Raw genomic sequence first — 8,125 nt, forward strand, 5'->3', positions numbered from 1 at the left:
AAACGTCAGCCTCTCTGCTCCTATGATGCTGCTTGGCCTGCTGTGTTCATCCAGCCCTGCACCTCGTTGTTAGATAGAAGACATTGGTTTCGGCCTATTTGGAGAACTACACGACTTATGATCAATTTTGGAAGCCAATCTTTGTTTGGTTTATTATTGTCACATGTACTGAGATACAGTGAAACGTACTGTTTTGCGTGTTGACCAGACAAATCATACCTTACATAAGTATATTAGGGTAATAGAAGATAATATTTCAACAAAAAAAACTGCATAATATATACTTTTATTCAAGTACCTTTCACAGTTATGGGACGTCTCAAGTCATTTTTAAGTGTAGTCACTGATGAAATCACAGCAGCGCAGATGAAAGTGATTGACTCCCACAAAGAGCAATGCGATAATGATCAAATAATGTTTTTTGTGATGTTGGTGAGGGAGCAAAATTGATCAGGTTGTCAAGAGTCATTCCCCTGTACTTCTTAGAAATAGTGGCATTGGATTTTTCATTATCCACCCACGGAAGCAGGTAAGGCCTCTGTTTAATGCCTCAAAAATGAAAGCTGCTATAGTCCCAGGTGGAGCTCTTATTAGACAGAAGTGACTGATGTTAATTTTATCCTGGGGTTCACTAGGCAGGGCCTTTGACTCTGCAAACTAGCTTTGCAAACTAGCATCCAGCCAACTGAGCTGCTGACTGCCCATTACATTTCAGTCCACTCATTGCAATCAATAGCAGTGACATTCAATGAAATTTCACTTGACACTGAAGAATCAGTTTTGCCTGAATAAAAGCTGCAAATAAAAACCAAACGGAAAGTAGTACAAAGTTAGAATTCTGTTAAGACAAATGGACAAGTTTATATTTTGAGTGCAAACCTTCATCTGAAGGCCCTTGATCTGAAGAAGGTTGGTACCAAAATTCAAATCTGTCTGTTCTCACTGATTACTGCTGACTGGCCTCTTGTGCATTTCCAGTATTTTCTTCTTCCTTCAAAAGTAATTTATTATTTATTTCTGTGAACTTCTTGGCCAGTGTGTGGTTTTTGGGACTTGGGAACAGCCAAGGATGGAACGTAATAAGAGTGCAGGAGCAAACAGGAATCTTTATTTAAACACTGCCTCCAAGCTTTCATTTACTGGTGCTATTCTTTCTGGCATCTACTAGTAAAACATATATAAAAGCTGCGTTTCAAAACAGTACAATGCTATAATTTCCTTCATAAGACCATATATTTGTTACAAATTAGTATTACCTGCTTTCCTGCTCATTCACGCAATTTGTGAACGTATGATGTGCATATGTTCTGATAAGTATTTACATCTACCCCATGTCACAGTTAGTTGTTTTTTACTGGTGTGGACATGAGGGGCCAAAGGGCCTTTTTCTATGCTGTAGATCTCAGTGACTCTGGGGTGGAAGGCTGTAATGATTATGGCAAAAGGGGTACTGATGCAAACAAAATGTGATAATTAAAAGAAATAGAGTAACTATAGTGTATCCAATTGCAATGGTCAAACCAGTAAATGCAGCACACAACTGCACAGAATGTTAAATTAAGAGTGAGCTTAATGAAACTGATCTTAAAAATTAAACTCTTAGTGAAGTCTAATGTTTGCTTACATTTAGCAACTAACATAAAATTACTGATAAAAGAGGCAAGTTATTGCTTAGAAGAAGTGTTCAGTTTTTTTTTTCCTGGCTAAAGGAGAGATAAAGAAATGCTCAGAGCTGCTGTAACTAGTAGGTTTGCTAACAAGCTAACTAGCTTGAATTTAGCAGCTCTAACTGACAGCTTTTCAAAGAGTATAAATGCAGGTAAAAGGGTGTTCTGGTGCAGTGTCCCTTTTTCTGGGTCAGAAGGCCGGGTTCAAGACCTATCTGCTCCAGAGGTGTACACAACAGCTCTGAACAGGTTGATTAAAAATAATAATAAACATAGGTGTCTCACTGCTGCCTGTCTGTACTGAGAGTTGCTCGAGTGCACAGAATATGAAACGAGGAGTCAGGCAAGGAGAGGAACAACAACGTAACTAAACAGATACATTCAAATATATAATTAAGGTTGCGGGTAAAGTGACATGTTATGGCTGAGAATGTGGGTGCTCTTGGGTTCCACACAGCAATCCTTGTAAACCACATCTGTGAACCATGAGGAGGATGCAAAGACACTTCAAAGGGTTTTAGGCTGTGTGTGAGCAAATACATGGCTCTCCATTTTGGTAGGAAAACATAAATACAGAGTATTTATTAAATAGTGAGAAGATGTAAAGTGTTACATTTCAAAAGGGCCTGGGTGTCCCTGTTAATGAGACACTGAGCATTAACTTGCAAGCACAGCAAACAATTGAGATGCCAAATGGTATGTTGACCCTGTATTAGAACAATATCTTACTGCAATTATGTAGGGTTTTAGTGAGACCACATTTTGAGTGTTATGTACAGTTTTGGTTTCCTTCCCAAACAGAAGATACATTTGCCATTGAGGGAGTGCAGTGAAGGCTCATCAAAATTCCTGAGCTGGTGGGATTATCCTATAGGGAAAGATTGAATAGACTGGACCCATATTCTCTGGATTTTTGAAGAATGAATGGTGATCTCATTCAATTTCACACAATTCATATGGGATCATCAAAGCCTCTGAGGAGGAGATAGACTAGTTGTTTATCGGTAGACTATGGATCTAGGCCGGTTTGCATCTTGCTATTGGCAGATGGTGGAATTTGAATGCAATAAAAATCTGGAATTACGAGTCTAATGATGACCATGAAACTATTGTTGTTTGTCAGAAAAATACACCTGCTAATGTATTAATGTGAATAGAGAACTGGATGGCAGACAGTAGGAATAAACGGGTCCTTTTCAGAGTGGCAGGCAATGACGAGAGGGGTATTGCAGGGTTCAGTACTGTGACCCCAGCTGTTCACAATATACATTAACAATTTGGACTAAGTAATTGAATACAATATCTCCAAATCTGCAGATGACACTAAGCTAGGTGGCAGTGTGTGATCTGAGGAGGATGCTAAGAGGCTGCAGGGTGACTTGGACGGGCTGGGTCAGTGAACAAATACTTGGCAAATCCAATATAATGTGGATAAATGTGAGGTTATCCACTTTGGTGGCAAAAACAGGAAGGCAGAATGGTGGCAGTTTAGGAAAAGGTGAGATGCAATGAGACCTGGGTGTCATGGTGGAACAATCACTGAAGGTTGGCATGCAGGCGGTGAGGAAAGCTAATGGCATGCCAGCCTTCATAGCACGAGGATTTGAGTATAGGAGTAGGAATATTTTGCTGCAGTTAGGCCACACCTTGAGTATTGTGGCAGTTTTGGTCTCCTAATCTGAGGAAGGACATTCTTGCTATTGAGGGAGTCAAGCGAAAGTGCACCAGACTGATTCCCAGGATAGCAAGACTGACATAAAGAGAAGGCTGGATTGACTGGGCTTGTACTCACTGGAATTTAGAAGAATGTTGGAGGGGTGAGGAATCTCATAGAAACATATAAAATACTGGTGGGACTGGACAGGCTAGATGTGGAAAGAATGTTCCTGAAGTCCAGAACTAGGGGTCACAGTCTAAGAATAAGGGATAAGCCATTCAGACTGAGATGAGGAAGAATTTCTTCACTCAGAATTACGAACATGTGAAATTCTCTACCACAGAAAGTTGTTGGAGCTAGTGCTTTAGATATATTCAAGAGGGAGCTGGATGTGGCCCTTCAGCTAAAGAGATCAAGCAATATGGAGTGAAAACAGGTGTGGGATACTGAAATTGCATGATCAGCCATGATGTATTGAATGGTGATGCAGGCTCAAAAGGGCCGAATGGCCTACTTCTGCACATATTTTCTACCTTTGCAATGTTCACTGCCCTTTAGGGAATGAAACAGCCACTCTTACCTGGTTTGACCCAAATGCAACTCCAGACCTCTAAGCAATTAGGGACAGGCAACAAATGCTGGCCTAACCAGCAACACTCACATCCCACGAATGAGTTAAAAAAGGTAGATGCAGGAAGGATATTTACCTTTGCTGGGGATCTTGTATCAGGTTACGCAGTCTCACAATTAGGGTCAGGCTATTTATGACAGGGATGAAGATGAATTTCTTAATAATTCTCTGCAGAAAAGGGCTGTGGGGGCTCAATTTTTGAGTACATTCAAGACTGACATTAATAGATTTCTGTTGCTAAAAACACTAAGAAATCTGGTGATAATGCATGAGAATAGTGTTGAAACTGGAGATCCACCATGATCTCACTGAATGGCAGAGGGGGCTCAAGGGACTGAATGGTCCACTCCACTACTATTTCTCAAGTTTTAACTGCAAAAGAATGAATCATCAAAAGTATCGATGATGAAGTATCCGGGCCCAAAACGTCGACTTTCCTGCTCCTCTCATGCTGCCTTACCTGCTGTGTTCCTCCAGCTCAACACTGTATCAACTCTGACTGCCAGCATCTTCAGTTCTTACTATCTCCCATCAAAAGGTATTTGTTTGGCTTCACTTCTAAATCTGCTTTCTTACATACATACCATATAACATCTTTGAATTACAACGAAAAGCCTTAATATTACTTACGGAGTTATCTGGGTCAATCACAGAACATGAATCGGTCCTAAAACAGGTTTAAGTCACAGTTCGACTGCGGATGCAATCGGTTTGACGTTTCCAAATCCTGACTCTGTGGCTCAATCCACGGAATGTGGATTTACTCTTTAGCTGGCCCAGACTGGGACAAGATACCCGTCCCCTTCTTCCCCCCGCTACCCACACACACACCTGTGTAAGCTTGCTATCTGTGCGTTAGTCTAGCTGCAGCAGAGGCTTTGCTTAGGTTCATTCATTCATTCATCTGTCCGTCTCCTCTGCATTCGCTGCAACTTTCAAATTTGCCGGCGTCAATTACACCAATCAGAAGAAGGATCTTTAAACCATTAGCCAATCACTTCCTCGTGACGTAACGGCTTGGACGACCTCCATTGTGACGTTGCTGCGGGGCGTTCGGCTGCAACATTTGCGGGGCACAGAGTAAAACATGCTGCCCCAGACAGTGAAAAGAAATGAACGTGCGATGAGGGGGCTTACTATGCGAGAAAAGGCATAGCTGAATAAAATATATCTTATTTTCGTTTTCGAGAGTTCGCAGTTATTTTTAACGGCAGGGAACGACGCAGAACTTTTCCAAGTTTTACAGAGAATGTTAATATTCCTGCGAAACGCCTGATTGAAACATTTAATTGCAATAAATGGAACGGCGCTGATTAAATAAAAATTGTTGTTGGGAGAATGTACATATAGAGTGAGCTTTTTGTTCAATGCCCAGGATTGAGGTGAAAAAGCAGAAGCTTCATCATTTAAATACCTAAGCTAAAATAAACCACAGCATTTTACGGTAGTTATAAATAGAGATAACACAGAGTGGAGCTGGAGGAACACAGCATCAAAGGAGCAGGAAAGTTGCCATTTCCGGCCGGGTCCCTTCTTCAGAAATAGGGAGAGGGAGGGGAGCTCAGAAATAAATAGAGAGGAGGGGGTGGGGCTGGGTAAGGTAGGTGGGATAGTGATAGGTGAGTGCAGGTAGTGGAGTGGTGGGGATTGGTCAGTGGATGGGAGGGCTACATAGGTGGGAGAGAAGATGGACAGGTTGTGTCAGGTCAAGGAGCCGGGCTGAGAGAGAGGGAGGGTTGGTCATAGGATGAGGCTGAGGGTGGGGAGATTTTGAAACTGGTAAAATCCACGTTTAGGCCATTGGGCTGTCGGCTCCCAAGGCAGAATATGAGGTGTTGCTCCAGTTTGCGGGTGGTGTCATTATGACACTGGAGGAGGCCCAGGATGGACATGTCACCCAGCGAGTGGGATGGGGAGTTGAAATGGTTTGTGACTGGAAGGTGTTGTTTGTCGCAAACAGAGCGCAGGTGCTCTACAAAACGGTCTCTGAGCCTCTGATTGGTCTCACCGATGTAGAGGAGGCCATATTGGGAGCAGCGGATGCAGTAGACCACATTAATGGATGTGCAGATGAACCCCTGTCTCATGTCGAAGGTTTGTTTTGTAACTTGAATGGAGGTGAGGGGGGAGGTGTAGGGGCAAGTGTAGCACTTCCTGCATTTGCAGGGAAAGGTGCCAGGGGTGGTGGGGTTAGTGGGGAGTGGGGACTGGATGGCAGACAAGGGAGTCGCAGAGAGAGTGGTCCCTACGAAAGACAGATAGGGGTGAGGAGGGAAATATATCTTTGGTTGTGGGGTCGGATTGTTGGTGGCAGAAGTAGCAGAGAACGATATTTTGGATACGGAGGTCCAAGGGGTGATATGTGAGGACAAGGGGGATTCTGTCTTTATTTTTGGTGAGGAGAGGGAATGTGAGGGCAGAGGTGCGGGAAACGCAGATGTGGTTGAGGGCACTTTTGATCTCTGAAGGGGGTAAGTTGCAGTCCTTGAAATAGGAGGACATCTGGGATGTGCGGCAGTGGAATGCCCCTTCTTGGGAGCAGACGCGCGGAGGCGTTGGACTTGGGAGTAGGTTTGCGATAGCTTACAGTTTTAATTTTAAATGCGTTTGCAAACGGAAAATCAATTACCGGATAATACTATTCCCCACTTTTTGGGGACCGTTCTAGTAAGAGTTGCGTTTATATAGTGCTTTCTTTAAGAAAGTCCAATACTCCTTAAGGATAACCGTTGATGTAGAAAATGCAACAAGCTCCACCATATGATAATGACCAGTTCTTTTTAATGTTGATTGAAGGATTAAGATTGACAGCAACGGGAATGTCTTTCTTTGAAATAACATTGTGGAATATTTTGCATCCACTTAAGAGGATAGACAAGGCCTTGATTTAACATACAGTATTACCTGAAAGATAGCAACTCCAAATGGTGCCTCACTCCCTCTGTACTGTGCTGGAGTATCAGTTTGTAATCCTGACTCTGCAGCAGAGCCTGAACTTGACCTTTCTGACTCAGAGATGCAAGTGCTACCAACCAACCATAATTTGAAAAATATGAAAGCTTATAAAAATCACATTGCCAAAGATTGCACAACTGACATATACAATGTGAATGAAATGGTCTCTGATGTTCAACACGGCAGTTGGTCGAATCTGCAGATCTATGAATCCCATTGACCAAAAAAAAACTTGTATTTCACATCTAATGCTGAAGTGAGAAATTTCTGCCATGTGGCAGAATTCTGACTTTTGGATCACAAATTCCACCCTGATTATTGCGGCCTTCACCAGGCCTATGGGAGCTGTCTCGCAGCCCCTCAGCTTCTGAGCCGCTTTTATCCAAGGCCCCATTACTGATGAAGTAACTCGGCTTCAACTCAACAACAGTCCACCTTTCAGCTTCAGTTTCTGACTGAGATTCCAGCCAGCTGGATTTCAATCACCTCCCACCCTCAGCAGCAATCGCTACTGTGCATTGCCTCCGGTTTGACCTTCTCTGGGAAATGGTGGATTTGTGGTAATGCCACTGGACTAGCAATCTTGAACCCCAGTTTAATGTTCTGGGATCATGGGTTCGAATCTGATCAGGAAAGGTGTGAAATTTGAACTTAGTAAAACCTGGAATTTAAAACTAGTCTAATGGTGGCCACTTGATAGTTGTAAAACCCATCTGATTCACTAATGTCCTTTAGGGGTATTAATAAGGTTGTTGTAAGCTTATCATTTAGGGAAGAAAACCTGTGATTCTTACCTGGTCTGGCCTATATGTGACACCAGATGTACCTCAGTGTAGGTAATGCTTAACTAGCCTCTGGGAATTAGGAGTGGGTAATAAATATTGGCCTAGCCAGCAAGACCAACATTCCATGAACAAATTAAAAATTCTCAGGACCTGAGCAACCTGCTTCCTAGCCCACCAGGGTTTGAGCTCCCAGGGCCTGAAGTCCCCTGTGGAGAATGCTCACCCTTACCCAGCAGCATGGATCCAAGTGGCAGTAACCTAGGAGGAGCTGCACACACCCACTGACAGGAATGGTGGCAGCAAGAAGCAGGCATGTCTGCGAAGGTGGAGAAATCCAGATTGGTGAGGGGTGGGGCTGTGCTGAGAAAGAGGGAATGAGTGGTCAGTTGGGTGAGGAGAGGGGGAAGATCTGATCGAATGAGGACAGAGA

General features: G+C 43.1%; 1 protein-coding gene across 3 annotated transcripts in view; it reads right to left on the reverse strand.

Moving 5' to 3' along the window:
- The window catches only part of pif1 (PIF1 5'-to-3' DNA helicase homolog (S. cerevisiae)), a 33,749-nt gene extending 28,861 nt beyond the window's left edge, over positions 1-4,888 (reverse strand). The window contains exon 1 of one of the 3 annotated variants that reach the window (XM_048602183.1): positions 4,787-4,888. The gene's annotated coding sequence lies outside the window, so the exon portion shown is untranslated. Of the gene's footprint in view, positions 1-298; positions 358-4,585; positions 4,634-4,786 lie in introns of those variants that run through there. The other 2 variants (XM_020519488.2, XM_048602184.1) reach the window with 2 other exon arrangements.
- Between the last annotated feature and the right edge of the window lie 3,237 nt (positions 4,889-8,125).

The sequence above is a fragment of the Rhincodon typus genome, chromosome 10 (genome assembly GCF_021869965.1).
Source record: "Rhincodon typus isolate 14 chromosome 10, sRhiTyp1.1, whole genome shotgun sequence".
NCBI classification, from domain to species: domain Eukaryota; kingdom Metazoa; phylum Chordata; class Chondrichthyes; order Orectolobiformes; family Rhincodontidae; genus Rhincodon; species Rhincodon typus.